This window comes from Balaenoptera physalus (genome assembly GCF_965194825.1).
Source record: "Balaenoptera physalus genome assembly, chromosome: 7".
NCBI classification, from domain to species: Eukaryota; Metazoa; Chordata; class Mammalia; order Artiodactyla; family Balaenopteridae; genus Balaenoptera; species Balaenoptera physalus.
The window spans coordinates 119,352,944-119,373,514 of NC_138886.1; the positions used below are offsets into that span (position 1 = coordinate 119,352,944).

Consider the following 20,571-nt stretch of genomic DNA (forward strand, 5'->3'; position numbering starts at 1 on the left):
GGGATCAAGGGAAATGGGCTGAAAGTGACATCTGAACCTGGCTTTGCAGAATGTGTAATAATTTGACTGATGAATGATATTTCTGGTTGAGGGAACAAGACAACAGAAGCACCATTGTAGGGTATCAAAGAATATGATTAGGATCAGAAAGTAAAAATGTTTTCAAGTCTAATTTTAGCAACGGCAGACTAGGTATTTCTTATCAACCTCCTAACAATGGACAAAATTGGACAAAATTTAATTTAAAAAAATCTTATTGAACAAGGTAGTGAGGAATTGTAGGACCAATGTCCTGGAAGAAAATATAGAATAATAAAAAAGACCAAAAAAACAAACAAAAACCCAAACAGAAAACGCAGAGAGCTGTTTCCAAGAGTGGCCAAGATGCTGGGAGGCTGAATAAATTTTTTGCCAACTTTACAGAATTGGCGAGATAAAAGTTGAAGTTCATAACCTGCCAAAGACGAAAGGTCTTGGCAAACCCTGCAGGCTTCAGGTTCATAACACAAAAGACTAAACCAAAGTGTAAGTGTAAAGCTGAAATAAATCAGACCTCACATGAACTGAAGCCAGCTTTGAATTAAAGTCTTCCCTCAACAAAAGAAATATACACCCCCAAGCTTCAATCAAACATTTGCAGCAAGCATTGAAGAAAGAAATAAAACCAATCTTAACAAATTATTTTTAAAAATATAATGAAAACAACTGGAAATACTTTCCAATTAATCTTAGGAAGCAAGAATAACCTTAATACTAGTATCTAACAAGGATATTTTCTGTAAAAATAATAACTTTCTTGCATTTAAAAAATGTATTAATGAAAAAGAGTTATCACTACCATTCCACCATTACACATCATCTAAATTTTCATATTACCCTCTTCCTGTTCCAACAAGGACATTTCATTTTACTTGTTTATTTTTATTGATTTATTGCTGACTTACAATTTTATATTAGTTTCAGTGTACAGCAGAGTAATTTGATATTTTTACAGATTACACACCAAAGTTACTATAAAATATTGATTATATTCCCTGTGCTATACATTGCATCCCTATGACTTACTTATTTTAAAACTTGCAGTTTGATGAATTGGGAGATTGGGATTGACATATATACACTAATATGTATAAAATGGATAACTAATAAGAACCTGTTGTATTAAAAAATAAATAAAATTCTAAAATTCAAAAAAAAAAAAAAAAAAAAACCCTGGTAGTTTGTACCTCTTAATTCCCTTCACCTATTTCACCTTCCCCCTACCTCTCTCACCTCTGGCAACTACCAGCTTATTCTCTGTATCTGTGAGTCTGATTCTTTTTTGATACATTTGTTCATTTGTTTTGTTTTATAGATTATACATACAAGTGATATCATACAGTATTATTTGTCTTTCTCTGACTTATTTCACTAAGCACAATAACCTCCAGGTCCATCCAAGTTGTCACAAATGGCAAGATTTCGTTCTTTTTTCTGGCTGAGTAATGTTCCATTGTATTCTATATAAACCACACCTTCTTTGTCCATTCATTTGTTGATGGATACTTAGGTTGCTTCTATATCTTGGCTATTGTAAACAATGCCACTATGAACATTGGGGTGCATACATTTTTTTTGAATTACTGCTTTTGTTTTCTTTGGATAAATACCCAGAAGTGGAATTGCTGGATTATATAACAGTTTTATTTTTTTGAGGACCCTCCATACGCATTTCCATAGTGGCTGCACCAACTTACATACCCACAAACAATGTACTACTGGGGCTCCCTTTTCTCCACATCCTCCCCAACACTTGTTATTTACCGTCTTTTCGATGATAGCCATTTTGACAGGTGTGAGGTGGTATCCCATTGTGGTTTTGATTTTCATTTCTCTGATGATTAGTGATATTGAGCACATTTTCACATACCTGTGGCTCATCTGTATGTCATCCTTGGAAAAATACCTATTCAGGTCCTCTGTCCATTTTTCAACTGAATTTTTAAAAAATATTGAGTTGTATAAGTTCTTTACCTATCTTGGGTATTAACTCCTTATTGGATATATCATTTGCAAATATCTTCCCCATTCAGTAAGTTGCTTTTTTGCTTTGCTGATGGTTTTCTTTGCTGTGCAAAAGCTTTCTAGTTTGATTTGATCACACTTGTTTAATTTTGCTTTTGGTACTCTTCACTGAGGAGATATATCCATAAAAATATTGCTAAGATAGATGTCAAAGAACATACTGCCTATGTTTTCTTCTAGGAGTTTTATGATTCCCAGTACATTTATGTCTTTAATCCATCTTGAGTTTATTTTTATATATGGTTATATAAAATATTCTAACTTCATTCTTTTACACGTAGCTGTCAAGTTACATGTAAACATGTCCCAGCTCCCTTACAGAAGAGACTGTTTTTTCTCCAGTGTACATTCTTGCCTCCTTTGTCATAGATTAATTGATCATAGGTGTGTGGGTTTATATCTGGGCTTTCTATCCTGTTCCACTGATCTATATTTTGGTTTTTGTGCCAGTACTATACTGTCTTGATTACTGTAGCTTTGTAGTATAGTTTGAAGTTGGGGAGCTTGATTCCTCCAGCTCCATTTTTCATTCTCAAGATTGCTTTGGCTATTCGGGGTCTTTTGTGTTTCCACACATTAAAGTTTTTCTGTTCTAGTTCTGTGAAAAATGCCATTAGTAATTTGATAGGGATTGCATTCAATCTGTAGATTGTCTTGGGTAGTATCCTGAGCATATATACAGAGAAAACCATAATTCAAAAAGATATATTCACGCCAATGTTCACTGCAGCGCTATTTACAATAGCCAAGACATGGAAGCTACCTAAATGTCCATCGACAGATGAATGGATACAGAACATGTGGTAGATATATGCAATGAAATATTATTCAGCCACAAAAAAGAATGAAATAATGCCATTTGAGCAATATGGACAGTTGTACAGATTATCATACTAAGTGAAATAACTCAGACAAAGAAAGAGAAATATCATATGATATCACTTATATATGGAATCTAAAAAAAATGATACAAATGAACTTATATACATAACAGAAATAGACCCACAGACATAGAAAACAAAATTATGGTTACCAAAGGGAAGAGAGGGGAAAGGGATAAATTAGGAGTTTGAGATTAGCAGATACATACTACTATTATAAAACAGATAACCAACAAGGACCTACTGTATAGTACAGGGAACTATACTCAATATTTTGTAAGAACCTATATGCGAAAAGAATCTGAAAAAAATATGTACATATATGTATAACTTAATCACTTTGTTGCACACCTGAAACTAACACAACATTGTAAATCAACTATACTTCAATTTTAAAAATTAAAAAAAAAAACCTTCATTAAAATAAGTTGATGATGGTCAGCAAAGAGAAAGTATATATCCTGACATGCTTAAGAAGAATCTGTATTCAATAGATAAATTATTATTCTTATATAGCTATTATATTAATATATAAATAATATAATTTGAATTAAATATTATTAACATTGTATATTAGTATTATTGATTATTAATAATTATTAATAATATATTATATATATCTTAAAACTATAGAAGTATTTGATAAACTGTGCCTTCATGAAGCCATTTCCTTCATACTGTTCATGCTCAGGAACCCAAATCCACATGGCACTCAGCAGTGTTATATAACACTTCTCACATATCAGGCAACATTTAATGAAGTCATGCTTGATCATAGTGTTGTTTCATCTGTGACAAGGCTCCAGGAGTGAGAGTGAGACTGTTCCCCAGGACTCTTCTCTAACCATAAGATTTGGAGGAACACCAATGAAAATGAAGACAGAAATGACAGCAGAAGCTAAGATTTATTCGGCTCTTATTATTTCTCAGGTAATTTGTTAACTAAGCTATATACACGATCACTACTAATCCTTGCAAAACCCTACTTAGATTGTTGGAAGATTACTAGCCAGCTTGCCTTTGCTGCAGCATCAGAAAAAGACAGATGTTTCAGGCAGCCCATTAAATATAAGATATTAAAAGCTGGTCCAGACAATGGAGGCACCCATTCACTGTTTTCACTTTTGATAAATTCAACATCACGTACTGTAAGTGTGAATATGGAAGGTGAAATCGATCGAAAACCATTGATGCTATTCCTAGATACATATTTCATCTGTCAGCATATATATATTTTTTCCAAAAATATTCTGGAGAGATTCTAAAAAGCACAAATCTGGGTATGAGTAGATGTTTCCATTTTTAGGATCATCAATCTAAAATACGTAGTGCCACTGGCTATAGAGAGATTCTCCATAATACACAAATCATTCTCAACTGTCATACTTCCATAGGGGGAGAGGACATTTTAAATGTATATGTTTTCTAATCAGAATGTTTTTCATTTTGTAAGATGAAACCGTCTATACCATTAATCATTTAGTACTGTGTCCGCTTTTCCTTGACAGCAGCACTTCTTGGAAACATGATCTATATGGCAACACAAAAGAAATTATCAGAGAAATCACCTTATTTCTCATCATTTGGGAAGGTTTACAAAAATGCCTTTTTAAATAAATCCGTCTTATGGTTTAGGCTTTGCCAATTTCAGTGTGTTATTTCTAGTCAGTATTTTATCACTTTTCATATAGCAGAAATTGTCAGTGTGATGTTTAAATTCAGGCTTACTTATTTTTTAGCTGAAAAGTATTCATACTTAAAATTCACAAAATAGTCACTTCAATCTATGCTTAATGTGTAAAAATCTGTTGTCTATATATTCTTTTAAATAGATGATTATAAGTTAAAATTCAATGTATAATTAACAATTGAATCAAAACTAAAATATAGTGGTATTTACATATCACATAAAAACATACATTTTCTTTTATAGGGGCTCACCATTAAATTATGCATGAAAAGTTTTAATATCAATGTATCACTGTATCATAGAGGATACTTTTGATATAATTTTAATTACCCTAACATTTTATGTCTATCAACCAGCAGATACATATTTGATATATACCTAAGTAAAACAGCTTAAAAACTACTTCTGAATATGATTTATAAATTTAAGTCAAATGAGTTGACTGAGCATTTTATGGATCTTATTATAATAAACTATGCTAAAACTGAAAGATGAGTAATGCAAGATTCTGGGCTTAAATTCAAGGGGGCTTAAAATTTAGTGAAGGAATCAGAAACATGTATGCACACTGATGAAAACGTAAGCAAGATCTTTGTGATTACGTCAAAAAGAGAGAGAGAAATTCCTTTTTCTGAACCAAGAAGGCTTTGACTAAGACATAACATTTGAACTAGTGGATAGATAGGGAAAAAGAGGGAGGGTATTCCAAGTCATGAACTAAGGCATATAGACAAGGTGATTCTACATCTATTGAAAGAATATTCAATGTTCTTGAGTTTGGCTTACAGGGAAACACATGGGTCCAAAGGAGAAAATATGCATTAAAGATGATTAGAAAGATGCTAAATTTTTCCTGCATGCATCCATTAGTACTTGCCACCCCCCCTTTTATTTTTGAACAAGTAGGGGCATGACTATAACTATGTTTTTATTTTTTAATTTTTTTTTAATTGGAGTAAAATTACTTTACAATGTTGTGTCACTTTCAGCTGTACAATAAAGTGAATCAGCCATATGTATACCTATATCACCTCCCTCTTGGACCTCCCTTCCACCTCCCCCATCCCACCCATCCAGGTAATCACAGAGCACCGAGCTGAGCTTCCTGTGCTATACAGCAGGTTCCCACTAGCTATCTATTTTACACATGGTAGTGTATTTATGTCAAACCTAATCTCCCAATTCGTCCCACCCTCCCCTTCCCCCACTGTGTCCACATGTCCATTCTCTAGGTCTACATCTCTATTCCTGCCTTACAAATAGGTTCATCTGTATCATTTTTCTAGATTCCACATATATGTGTTAATATACGATATTTATTTTTCTCTTTCTGGCTTACTTCACTCTGTATGACAGACTCTAGGTCCATCCGCATCTCTACAAATGACACATTTTCATCCTTTTTATGGCTGAGTAATATTCCATTGTCTATGTTACCACATCTTCTTTATCCATTCATCTATCATTGAACATTTAGATTGTTTCCATGTCCTGGCTATTGTAAATTGTGCTACAATGAACACTGGGTGGTACATATGTCCTTTGAATTCTGGTTTTCTCAGGGTATATACCCAGTAGTGGGATTGCTGGGTCATATGGTAATACTATTTTCAGTTTCTTAAGGAGCCTCCATACTGTTTGCCATAGTGGCTCTATCAATTTACATTCCCACCAACAGTGCAAAAGGGTTCCCTTTTCTCCACACCCTATCCAGCATTTATTGTTTGTAGATTTTTTGATAATGGCCATCAACCAGTGTGAGGTGATACCTCATTGTAGTTTTTTTTTTAAATTTTATTAATAATTTATTGTCAGTAAGAAAGACTGGCTAATGGTAGTTTTCAGTAAAAACCTTTACAAGACCATTGCATCACAAATATACAGACACTATAAAAACTGTGTCATGGTGGTTTCGGTTCTAAACAGTCTGCAGAAGGTCCCCATTGCACTTTCCAATAGTGAAAAATCTTTATAATTCTAAAATACAGCAACCCATTTAAGACATGTCCATGTATGGGATCTGTCCTCAACCTATGTACAGACAGAAATGAATGACTATACTGAAATGTATTAACTGAACCGTAATGAACCTAGAGATTCTGTCAGTGATCTCCTGCATTGTTCTTTGCAGCAGTGCTTAAGCGCTTTTTTCGGTGAGCTGAAATGGGCATGGCTGCACTGAACCCCGCGCCTTGTGACCTGGTAGCCATTTCCAGTGTCCTAACCTTCTGTCTTTGGGTGAGGTTTACGTCGGCTGTGCCATTTCTGAGCACCTTTTTGTATTTACATTTGTCTGTGTTAAAATAATGAAACGAAAATCAGTCCTACTATCTTGTTAGCATGATTCATGTATTTATATAGATTTGATTATTTTAATTTTCCTTTTTTTTTGTAAATTTTATGTACAGATTTGATTTTTTCATAGTTTTAACTAGATTTTCAAGATACTTTGTGCATTTGTTGTTGACCGAATTTTGGCGGTGTTAGTGTCATTACCTAGCACCCTGATTTTTTAATATAACCAGGGTTTCACTCTGCGTCCTTTTCAACTCATTGTAGTTTTGATTTGCATTTCTCTAATAATTAGTGATGTTGAGAAGTTTTTCATGTGCCTCTTGTCCACCTACATGTCTTCTTTGGTGAAATAACTATTGAGGTCTTCCACCCATTTTTAAATTGAGTTGTTTTTTCTGATACTGAGCTCCATGAGCTGTTTGTATATTTTGCAGATTAATCCTTTGTCTGCTGCTTCATTTGCAAATATTTTCTCCCATTCTGAGGGTTGTCTTTTCATCTTGTTTATGTTTTCCTTTGCTGTGCAAAAGCTTTTAAGTTTCATTAAGTCCCATTTGTTTATTTTTGTTTTTATTTCCATTTCTCGAGGAGGTGGGTCAAAAAAGATCTTGCTGTGGTTTATGTCAAAGAGCGTTTTTCCTATGTTTTCCTCTAAGAGTTTTATAGTGTCCAGTCTTACATTTAGGTCTTTAATTCATCTGGAGTTTATTTTTGAGTATGGTGTTAGGGAGTGTTCTAATTTCATTCTTTTACATGTAGCTGTCCAGTTTTCCCAGCGCCACTTATTAAGGAGGCTGTCTTGTCTCCATTGTATGTTCTTGTCTCCTCTGTCATAAATTAAATGACCATACAGGTGTGCGTTTATCTCTGGGCTTTCTATCCTGTTCCGTTGATCTATATTTCTATTTTCATGCCAGTACCATACTGTCTTGATTACTGTAGCTTTGTAGTATAGTTTGAAGTCGGGGAGCCTGATTCCTCCAGCTCTGTTTTTCTTTCTCAAGATTGCTTTGGCTATTCATGGTCTTTTGTGTCTCCATACAAATTTTACGATTTTTTGTTCTAGTCCTGTATAAATGCCATTGGTAATTTGATAGGGATTGCATTGAATCTGTAGATTGCTTTGGGTAGCATAGTCATTTTCACAATATTGATTCTTCCAATCCAAGAACATGGTATATTTCTCCATCTGTTTATGTCATCTTTGATTTCTTTCATCAGTGTTTTATAGTTTTCTGAGTACAAGTCTTTTGCCTCCTTAGGTAGGTTTATGCCTAGGTACTTTATTCTTTTTGTTGCGATGGCAAGTGGGATTGTTTCCTTAATTTCTCTTTCTGATTTTTCATTGTAAGTGCATAGGAATGACAGAGCTTTCTGTGCATTAATTTTGTATCCTGCAACTTTACCAAATTCATTGATTAGCTCTAGTATTTTTCAGATGGCATGTTTAGGATTCTCTATGTATAGTACCATGTCATCTGCAAACAGTGACAGTTTTACTTCTGTTCCAATTTGTATTTCTTTTGTTTCTTTTTCTTCTCTGATTGCCATGGCTAGGACTTCCAAAACTATGTTGAATAACAGTGGTGAAAGTGGACATCCTTGTCTTTTTCCTGATCTTATTGGAAATGCTTTCAGTTTTTCACCATTGAGTATGATGTTTGCTGTGGGTTTGTCATATATGGGCTTCATTATGTTGAGGTAGATTCCCTCTATCCCCATTTGCTGGAGAGTTTTTATCATAAATCGCTGTTGAATTTTGTCAAAAGCTTTTTCTGCATTTACTGACATGATCATATGGTTTGTATTCCTTAATTTGCTAATATGGTGTATCACACTGATTTATTTGCATATATTGAAGAATCCTTGCATTCCTGGGATAAATCCCACTCAATCATGGTGTATGAGCCTTTTAATGTGTTGTTGGATTCTGTTTGCTAGTATTTTTGAAGATTTTTGCATCCATGTTCATCACTGATATTGCTCTGTAAGTTTCTATTTTTTGTGATATCTTTCTCTGGTTTTGGTATCAGGGTGATGGTGGCTTCGTAGAATGAATTCGGGAGTATTCCTCCCTCTGCAATTTTTTGGAACAGTTTGAGAAGTATCTGTGTTAGCTCTTCTATAAATGTTTGATAGAATTCGCCTGTGAAACCATCTGTTTCTGGACTTTTGTTTGTTGGAAGATTTTTAATTACAGTTTCAATTTCATTACTTGTGAACAGGTCTGTTTCTATTTTCTAATTCTTCCTGGTTCAGTCTTGGAAAATTGTACCTTTCCAAGAATTTATCCATTTCTTCCCGGTTGTTCATTTTATTGGCATGTAATTGTTCATAGTAGTCTCTTATAATCCTTTGTATTTCTGCAGTGTCAGTTGTGGTTTCTCCTTTTTCATTTTTAATTTTATTGATATGCATCCTCTCTCTTTTTTTCTTGATGAGTATGGCTAAAGGTTTATCAATTTTGTTTACCTTCTCAAAGAACCAACTTTTAGTTTTATTGATCTTTGCTATTGTTTTCTACATTTCTATTTCATTTACTTCTGCTCTGATCTTTATGATATCTTTCCGGCTACTGACTTTGGGTTTTCTTTGTTCTTTCTCTAGTTGCTTTAGGTATAAGGTTAGATTGTTTATTTGAGATTTTTCTTGTTTCTTGAGGTGAGATTGAATTGCTATAAACTTCCTTCTTAGAGCTGCTTTTGCTGTGTCCCATAGGTTTTGGGTCACCGTGTTTCCATTGTCATTTTTTTCTAGGTATTTTTGATTTCTTCAGTGATCTCTTGGTTATTTAGCAGTGCACTGTTTAGCCTCCATGTATTTGTGTTTTTTACAGTTTCTTCATGTAACTGATTTCCAGTCTCATAGTATTGTCGTCAGAAAAGATGCCTGCTATGATTTCAATTTTCTAAAATTTTCCAATGCTTGATTTGTGACCCAAGATGTGATCGATCCTGGAGAATGTTCCATGTGCACTTGAGAAGAAAGTGTATTCTGCCACTTTCAGGTGGAATGTCCTATAAATATCAATTAAATATATCTGGTCTATTGTGTCATTTAAAGCTTGTGTTTCCTTATTTATTTTCTGTTTGGATGATCCGTGCATTGGTGTAAGTATGGTGTTAAAATCCCCTACTATTATTGTGTTACTGTTGATTTCCCCTTTTATGAACTATTGGCCCCCCGTAAGGCAGAAGCTCTGAGGTCTATGGATGGGGGTGGTGGAACAGCCAGGGCACATGGAGGAGATGTGGGGATAGCAGAGCCCGCCACCTGCCCTACAGCTGCCTCTGAAGGCAACAGAGTGTCAGGAGCTATGATCAGGGTATCTTAACTTTAAAATAACAAAAGACCTTAAATCTTTAGCACCACCAAAGAAAAGTAGAAGGACAGGAAAAGAAAGCTATGAAGTTCTTCTGTTTGGTAGTTTATTAGATAATGCATTCAATGTAAAAGATAATTTATATTTCTGCCTTAGTTTAAGCTCCTAAGTGGGCATGGAGGTGAGGAGCCGTCAGCCCAATTTAAATGCTGTTAAATTTGGTCTGATATTGCTATTTAGATTGGTTACAGGTTTGAAGTACAATAAAAATATGCATTAATTCTCCCTTAATATTGGTGGAGTTATATTAAAATATCGCTTGGTTAAATTATATTAAACCATTATTTGTAACATTTTTTACATGTTTAATCCAGGTGTATGCTCCTGAAATTAAATGGGAACTAATTCAGCTAATTGTTAAGTCTTTATTTAAAAAAAAATGATTTTCTATATAGATAATCCAAAACTCTATTAAAGAAACACATTCTGTAGCCAAGGAATTTATATCAATAACCAAGGGAGATAGAGTCCTTAGTGTGTGCTTATTAGAACAATTAGAACAAGACTTAACCGGGACGTTATATTTCCATAGCAAATTGTTCCCTGATGCGGGCGGCTTAGGAGTGCAGTAGGGTAAAAATCCTCTTGCAGATCCAAGAAAAACTGGAATGATTAAAGCCTCATAACACTTTGCAAATTTTCTGAAAAGTTAGGGAAATGAAGCCCAAAACAGCACCCACTTCTAGACGACACATGGATCTGTAGTTGCCCAGTCCTGGCAATGTTAACATGGTAAGTAAGGGGGGTAGCGGGTTGTAAAGTGACAATTTAAACACTGGAAACTCTGCAAACCGGAAGCCAAGTCCTCACAGCACCCACTCCACATGCTCACAGATGAAAGTGGGTTAGAATGTGTATAATGTTACCTTGAAATTAGAGTATTTTACATGTGCAGAGTGCAGCCCTATCGAAACCACACAACACCTCTGTGACACAGCTAAGGATTACTGTCTCTCTGCAGAGGAAAAAGATGGTCACAGATGTTACGTGACCTGCCAGCAGCCTAAGTCCATCACGGCTGGAAGCTAGGATTGGTCCATGGAAGCCTTTGGTTCTCAGAATGTGCTCAGAATGTACTGGCAGTAGGGTCAGGAAAGCAGTTGTGCAACTCATATATCCTCCTTTTCGTGTTCACATTTAAAGGCGAGTTTTTTCAGAAGATTTCTATTAGGCAATAACACTGAGAAGTAAAGTAAGATAAGAGTCGAATACTCAAAGAAATACTTTCCCTGCAACATACAAAGTATCCCAGGCACACGGAGGGCACAGCTTGATAGTCAATGTTATACAAGAACTCCTTTCTAATTATCTAACGCTACACAACAAATCGGGCCAAAACTTACTGGCTTAAGACAATTGATGTTTACATTTGCTGTGTGCTAGCAATTCAAGACGGACTGGAGTTGAACTGTTTGGTTAGGGTCTTACATGCAGTGGCATTCATATGGTGGCTGGGGTAGGTGAGAGCTGGCAGGCATCTCTCTCCTTGTATGGTGGGTCACAGGGCCTTCTCCATGGGGGTCTTTCCACATGGACGCTGGCATGCTGGCCCCAGTGTAGTCAGAATTCTGACATGGTAGCCCACGGCTGCAAGGAAAGTGCTCCAGCAAGCAAGCAGAAGTTGCAATGCCTTTTCTAACCGACCCTCAGAGGTCATGCAGCATCATTTCAGCTGCTTTCTGTTGGGTACAAGTAGGTCAAAACCCGCTCCCCATCCCCACCTCCATTCACGTGGAGGCACACACAGGAGGGCTGAGGAGAGCAATGTCAAGGTCCTATTGTAAAAGAGTTTGCAGAACGAGAGAGATGTTGAAACCATATTTGTAAAATAAAGTCCCCTACAACATCTTACAGAAGAGCCAGAGTCTTTTGTAAATGACGACAGAAAGGACTGACGAAGAGGTTTCATGGGTACGTCACACTCACGCCCCACTGACAAGGGCAGGCATATAATTGGAGGGTCTTGCTCTTACTCTCAAGAAACTCTACAAGGATAGGAGGTATATGCAGCCATCCCAAGAAGAATGGGATATAGAATCCTTTGTGGTAGATGATGGCTCGAAGGGAACTGTAGTGGGAAGGAGGGGTCAGGAGTTGAAAGTTATAGGAAATGGCATGTTAGTTTAGGCTCGGCATTGAGGATACTTGACATTAAAAGATATGTTTAAAATTCAGACAGGAGGGAAGGAAGGACAAATCAGATGCCCCCTCCTTTACTTAAGTGGTATTTGTGGGATATTCCACTGGGTGTGAATTTCTGAGTGTAATCTGTCATACGCTAGGTTTTCCTTGGATTCTACAAATTTTCCCCTAAATGGGAAAACTCAACTAACTAGACCTCCTATTCCTAAAAATTACTAGTTATTTAGATGTTACAGATGTAGAAAACAAATGGATGGATACCAAGGGGGGAAGGGGGGGTGGTAGGAATTGGGAGATTGGGATTGACATACATACACTATTGATACTGTGTATAAAATAGACAACTAATGAGAACATACTGTATAGCACAGGGAACTCTACTCAGTGCACTATGGTGACCTAAACCAGAAGGAAATCCAAAAAAGAGTGGATAGATGTATATGTATATTTATAGCTGACTCATTCTGCTATACAGTAGAAACTAACACAACATTGTAAAGCAACTATACTCAGATAAAAATTAATTAATAAAATAAAGGTTACGCAAAATTCTTACAATAGAACCTAGCAATTAGTAAACACAAAGATAATGTTAGCTGGTATTTTCCTACCCTCATCACAATCATCCTCACTCCTTGTAAACTTCAGTTGCGATACAGGTCTTCCCATCATGGGCACCACTTGTCCTCCAAATGTCAGCACTGAGAATTGTTTGCTTTTTTTATTTTGCTCCACTATAATCTTTACAAAAATAAGGCCAATATCTGCCTCATTCTTAATTTTATTCCTAATGGATATATGGCACTTTTCAAACATCTTAGTGCAAACATGTATCTTTTTCTATTCCTCAAGGCATGAATAATTATGCTTTCAAATAAAATTAAGAATTATCGTAAATTAATGTAGTTATCCTTATTAATAAGACAAATCAGTATATATATGCAGTTTATGTACAATTTATGTGTATTATAAGTATATATATGTTTGAATTCAGCTTGTACACAAATTGCAAATTCCAACTCTGGGGAAATGATGTGTGATAAACAAGATTTATGAAGTATCTCACCTGATGTTGGCAAAATATGAATGTCCAACATTTTAGTTACCTGTGCTTTACAGATGATTTTATAAGGCTACTGAAATGGCTTAAACAACCTTTTGGTTTTTCAAGTCATAAAAACACATTCTGTTTATACAAATATAAATTATACAAATTTACAGAGATTCTGTGGGACAACAATCTTTTCAGGTCACTCCACTCATAATTACAACTAATTAAAATGTGCCAAAGAAAGGATAGAAATTTATCACTGCTCATTAAACCTGTAAAGACTGTGTTAATTGGATGTCAGGCTCAGTAACTTATGTCAATGTTTGCTGCCAGTCTAATTTTAGAGGAAAAGGACAGTGAACTGCAGAGTATTCTAGCTGGGAGTCTAAAGTTTGAAAAGATCTGCAGCTTTAGAGAGACACCACGTATGCAGCTTTTTAATGGGTATCATCATCATCAGACATTGGCCTAAACAAATGGAAAAATTAGTGTGCTGTTTGTTGACTTTTAACTGATGTATGGTTCCTGTAACCCACGGGCAGGGCAATGAACCATCATGGCTCATTTGCAAAGCTGAAGGATTTTAAGACTCTACGTATATGAAACATCTTGTCCTTCCTTAAATGAAGCAAAATATTTTTAGGGTCATGGTATTTAGAAGAGTAAGTGTTTTAACTGAAGAAAAAATGTTTTTCATGCAACACATAGGGTATATGTTGTATATAATCCAATGCCAAATTGTTTTATAAAGAGCATGCTTTGTGTGACTATGAAAGAATTACATGAGAAAAGTAGAGCACACTTGCTGGAAAACCAGGACTTGGCTACGGACAATGAGGCTAAATTAGATAATGTGCAAAGTATAAAAACGGCTCCTTTCTGTTTCCTAAAAAATGAGGTGTAAGGAGTGTTCAGAGCAAATCATGCAAGACCCCTAAAACTGTGGACATTTCAGGACTGAGACAGAAAGGGCTGTGGCTCTTTGGATTACTGATTAAGAATTACAACGTCTATGACTTCTTAGGCCCAGACACCTCACATATTTTATCATAATTCCCTGGCCTTTTCTCTCATGTCTTGTCATCTTATGTCTTAATTTTGAAACCCTTTTGCTGTTACTTCAATACAAATCTTAATGACAAGCTGTTTATATGATCATTTTATTGAATTCCTGTGTTTCAAAAGGGCCTCTGTGTACAGTGTTGCTGGCAGGAGTCAAGGGTGTCATACCACTTCCACCAATAATTAGTCCAAATTCCCTCTACAATTATTCATTATCAAGAAGACTGGATTCAGGAATTCAGGATCGTTGTACCCTTAAACTTGATACAAGTAAATACCAGACTTTCCACATTAAAGACAAGTGTAAGACCTATGTGCACAGTTTTGTACTGAAAGGTAGCAGAATATGCTCCAAAATACACTGGTTCGGCATGTTGACTATTTTGAGCTAAAGGCACTTGAAAATGGCAGATAGAAAAGGAACACTCAGATCTCCCCTTTTCTTCTGAAAACAGGAGATGAAACTCTCATGTGGAAGACGCCCTCCCTATACCAGGAGGAAACAGCCTTATCATCAGAGGCAGGGAGTCGAGTCAGAGAAAAACCTCTACAGACAGAACTTGTTAACATGATCTCATCCTACTTTGGTCTCTCTGTGCCTTTTAGTTACTCTTCCACAATCCCTGCTCTTTGTTCAACCCTGTATATAAGCACTCAGACCCATCCAGGTGTCGGGTCTTCATTTTGCTGTGTGGGCTATTCATACAGACTTTTCTCCTGCTAATCTGTTTCATGTCAGCTTGAAGACCCTGAGCCCAGCCCAAGACCCTGAGAAGGTCAAGGTAAAGTTTTGCCTCCCCTAGGGTGTCTGGCATGGAGGATGGGCTGTCATGGGCTGGGACACCCCACTCGCCCTGGAGACCGTCGCTGAGGTCTGAGACCACTGACAGAAAGCCAGCAAGAGGCAAAATTCCTACCACCTCAGCCTCTGGACATCTGTCTGCGCCGTCCGGGCCACAAAGGAAGGTAAGAAATCTCCTCCGTTCCTTTCCAAATTCAATTAGCAGGAGAAAAACATTTGTAAGACTTAGTTCTTTGGATTTAGACTGTGAATTTGCTTTTTGGGTCCCCACTGGTAATGGATCCTAAGCTTCCAGGGAAGAGTCACTATTTTTCTTTGCTCTATATCTCTTGTGCTGTTTGCCATGAGGAAGAAAAGGGGGAGGTCAGAGTGTCTCTTTTGTATCTGCTGTTTTGCAAGTGCCTTTAGCTCAAAATAGTCAATATGCCAAGTGGGCGTATTTTGGGGAGGCGTATTCTGCTACCCTTGAATACCATCCAGTCACTCTCCCACAGGCAGAGGAAGCATCACCAGGCATGAGGTCACCTGAGTACATGGGTATGAACTGACCTGCCTGTAGAACTTCACTTAACTGGGAACACAGCCTGAAGGATCTTTATCTAGCTCAGTACAGCTCTCACAGCTGGACTTCATCACCTAACTTACGTTTGGCATATTTTCTCAATTTGGATGATGTAGATTATAGCTGTAGGCATTATAATATGAAAAAAGGGCTGTCAACTACTCATCTGCTGACATTTTATCTCAATTTTTGTTCTTATCTAATTTAAAAATGCCCATATTCATTTATAAGATAATTTTAATATTTCAGTAAAATGTAAATTATTCAAGGAAAAAGATCTTCACAAGCTAGCTTATTTAGTAACTAACAAATATGTTAGTTCCATATTCTGGACATATGTTGGACAGTTAGACAAAAATATCTAAAATAAGTTTAAGATAAAGCTTTTTAAAAATCCTTTTATAATGAGATTTTATTTAGATATCTGTCATGCTTTTCTAAATGAGTACAAGATCCTTCTCACATGCAAGTATAGTTGAAGGGAGTAGTCTTTTGCTAAATTGTACAGATTTATATAATGTTTTATTCTATTTATCTTGCTTCCTAAAAACTAAACAAATAACATAAAAAAATTAAAATGCTTAACTTTCAACATGATGGCTTTAGTTCAATTTTTTCTCACATAATAATTAGCCTTTCAAAAAATGTCTCAAGGGCATATTATAATCTAAGAATCAATTAATTCTCCTCTCTTTTAAAACCTGTTATCCTTTGAAATGATATTTTCTTAAAGAAAAACAAAAGACAAAAGCGGTGTTAAATGGACACCTATGGGACTTTTTAAGGTAGTAACTTGCAGCAGCAGTAAATAACTAACCCTTTAAATTTTCCTTTACTCCAGAAACAGTCATGTGTTTAGTTTTCTGATCTGATTTTGGTTTTCAGCCCTCACCTTTTAACTAACCTTGCAGAGGTCACATTGACCTTCTGATGGCATATCCAATGGGCCCTTAAATAATCAGGACCTGTAGGTTCCTTTACCTGTCAGCATTACTTAGTGCTGGCAATACTCCTCTATAATAAGTAAAATATTCTGCCATCTTAGGTGAATAGTACCTCCTTCTCCGTGTGCTCTTTCTTGAGCATTTTCTCCCAGTGTCAACTGCAGATCTTTTATATACTCCTCCAGTTTTTAGATGCCTTAGGCCTGGGTGCAGGGCATTTCTCACTAAAGCCTCTACCTAGGTAATCTCATTACGTCCCATGGTTCTGATGTTGTACCTCCTGGTGGATTCCAAATGTAGACCTCCAGCCCAGATGAACTTGAATATCTCAAAGCAACACATTCCAAGTGAAACCCATGTTCCCACACACACTCACTGTCGCTACCTCTGTTAGTGGTACAAGTCACCCAATTGCTTGAGCCCAAAATTTCGGAGTCATCTTAGATTGTTTTCTTTCCTTCATTATCCATGTCTGAAACTTACCCCCAGATCATATACTAAATATTCTATACTTGTCTCTCCATATAGACTTCTGTCTCCATAAGCTGAAGCATCATTATTTCTCTAGATTACTATAATACCTTCCTACTTTCAGTCATTTATTCATAAAGTAAAAAAAAAAAATTAAATATAAAAACATTAGTATTCTGGAAAAGTCAAAACTATGGAGGCAGTAATAAAAACGTCAGGTGTTGCCATGGGTCACTGGGGAGGGAACAATGACTAGGCAGAGCACAGAGGAAATTTAGGGTGCTGAAACGCTTCTGTATGATACAAAAATTGTGGATATATGTCATCATACATTTGTCAAAATCCATAGAATGGGGCTTCCCTGGTGGCGCAGTGGTTGAGAGTCTGCCTGCCAATGCAGGGAACACGGGTTTGAGCCCTGGTCTGGGAAGATCCCACATGCTGCGGAGCAACTAGGCCCGTGAGCCACAATTACTGAGCCTGTGCGTCTGGAGCCTGTGCTCCGCAACAAGAGAGGCCGCGATAATGAGAGGCCCGCGCACCGCGATGAAGAGTGGCCCCTGCTTGCCGCAACTAGAGAAAGCCCTCGCACAGAAACGAAGACCCAACACAGCAATAAATAAATAAACAAACAAACAAACAAACAAACCCAAAGTTTAAAAAAAAAAAAATCCATAGAATGCACATCAACAGTGAATCCTGGTGTAAACTACGGACTTTGGGTGATGATTTATCAACGTAAGCTCGTCAGTAATAACAAGTACAGCGCTCTACTAGCGGGCGCTGATAGTTGGGGAGGCTGCATATGTGCGGGAAACTCTCTACTTTCTGCTTGATTCTCTGTTAATCCAAAATTGCTCTAAAAAATATAAAGTCTATTAAAAAATCATAAGTAAAATCCCACTAATCCCTGCCCCACCCCCACATACATTCCTATGTAAAATCGTTTAATGGTTTTTAGTTCCACTTTTTAAAATATCCGAAGCTCCTGAGAATGGCCCAGAAGACTACACGTGATCTGGCCCTTGTTAATCTCTTCAATTTCATATTACACAGTTTTCATCATTGCTCACCTGTGCACGTGTTTTTTTCTTTTTCTTTTTGGAATGCTATTTCCCGAAGAGTTTGCAAGGGGTTTGATGAGTTGTTTAAGAAAACATGTGCCCCTGCATAGCATGCATTCCTAACAAGAAATAAGGCATTTCTATCACAACAGAAAGTTCTCTCTTGCCCCTACACAGTCAGCATATTTTTATTATTTTCACCAAATGTATGTTTTTGACTGTCCTTGGCCTTCATATAAATGAAAACATAAAAGTATGCACTTGCTGGCAATGTTGTATCTGTGCGATTTTTCTCTTGTTATGCGTATCAGTAGTTTGTTCCTTTATACTGCTGAGTAATAAGAATATAGTCATTGTATGAATATACTATGTTTTGTTTATTCATTTGCCCAATGATGGGAGTATGGATTGTATCCAGTTTGGGGTTATTATACGTAAAGTTGCTATAAACTGTTTCACACAAATTTTTCGTGCACATAATTTTCCTACTTCTTGAATAAACATTTAGGAGTGACATTGCTGGGTCATTAGGTTAAAAATATATATATATATATATATATATATATATATATCCCTATAAGAAATAGCCAAAATCTTTTCCAAAGTAATTGTTTCATCCATTTATGCTCAACATTTTTCTTTCACTGTTGGTCTTTATACTATCACAAATTCTAATGGCCATATGGTAGAATCTCATTGTGATTTAAATTTGCATTTTCCCAATGACTAATGATGATGAACGCCTTTTCAAGTGCTTATAGGCCATTTGTATTTACCTTTGAAAAATGTCTATTCAGGTCTTTTGTCAATTTTATAACTTTTAAAAATTAATTAATTAATTAATTAATTTTTGGCTGTGTTTGGCCTTTGTTGCTGCGCGTGGGCTTTCTCTAGTTGCGGCGAGCAGGGGCTACTCTTTGTTGTGGTGTGCGGGCTCTAGGCGCATGGGCTTCAGTAGTTGTGGCACACGGGCTCAGTAGTTGTGGCTCACGGGCTCTAGAATGCAGGCTCAGTAGTTGTGGCGCACAGGCTTAGTTGCTCCGCGGCATGTGGGATCTTCCCAGAGCAGGGCCGGAACATGTGTCCTCTGCACTGGCAGGCAGATTCTCAACCACTGTGCCACCAGGGAAGCCCTTTATAACTTTTTAAAGTATTGAATTGTGAGTGTAGATTGAAAAAACATACTTCCCAAAGTGATTATTCCATTGTATTCTCTCATGAGAAATGATGAGAGTTCAGAGTGCTCCATATCCTGACCAACATTTTTTAAAAATCGTCATAGTTTTTGTATGTCAAATATAGGTATGGTGAATATTTTCTCCCAGTCTGTAGATTGTCTTTTTTAATGGTGTCCTCTGATAAATATGAGCTTCTAATTTGATAAAATCTAAATCACCATTTTTGTCTTTAAAGTTTCTTGCTGTCAGTAACCTGTCTGAGGTTGCAAAAATATCTACCTCTGTTTTCTTCTAGACATTTTATGTGGTAGTTTTATCATCTATGTTTAAGTCTATGATTCCTCTCAAAATAATATTTGTATGTGGAGTGAAGTGGGGTCAAGGTTCTTGGGTAAATCTATATGCATATCCATTTTATTATTAATTATGACATTAGCTATAAGTTTTCATAGGTGCCCTTGATAAAAATGAAACAGTTCTGTTGTTTGCCTAATCTGCTGAGAATTGTTTTCTAATCAGAAATGCGTATTGATTTTTTTTTCACAAATGGCTTTTCCATACTAATAGAAATGATCAATAATTTACTATGGTGGGATACCTTGATTTGTTTCTGAAACTAACTCTGTATTACTAGCACAAACTTCCAAGGTCACTCTATACATATATTTAATATGTGTATGTCTGTGTGCATCTGTGTGTACACACACACACACACACACACACACATATCCTTTTACATGTTCTTGGTTAAAATTACTAATATTTCTAATTTGTTGAATATATATGTCTATATTCATGAATATTAATGGTCTGTCTGTTTTCAGTAGTAGGGTTACATTGGACTCATAAAATAAGTTGAAAGTGTTTCTTCCTCTTCTTAAAGATTTTGTGCAATAATGGCATTATTTCTTCATTAAATGTTTGACAGAATTCATCATGAAGCCATTTGTGCCTGAAGTTGCCTTTGTAAGAAATTTTAACGT

At 36.2% G+C, this 20,571-nt stretch overlaps 1 long non-coding RNA gene across 1 annotated transcript; it reads right to left on the bottom strand.

Moving 5' to 3' along the window:
- Positions 1-783: 783 nt before the first annotated feature.
- On the bottom strand, positions 784-19,655 carry LOC309664120. Its single transcript, XR_014265632.1, has 2 exons — positions 18,032-19,655; positions 784-17,702 (listed from the first exon to the last, which is right to left on the bottom strand). It is a non-coding gene; the product is annotated as an uncharacterized lncRNA (long non-coding RNA).
- Positions 19,656-20,571: the final 916 nt, after the last annotated feature.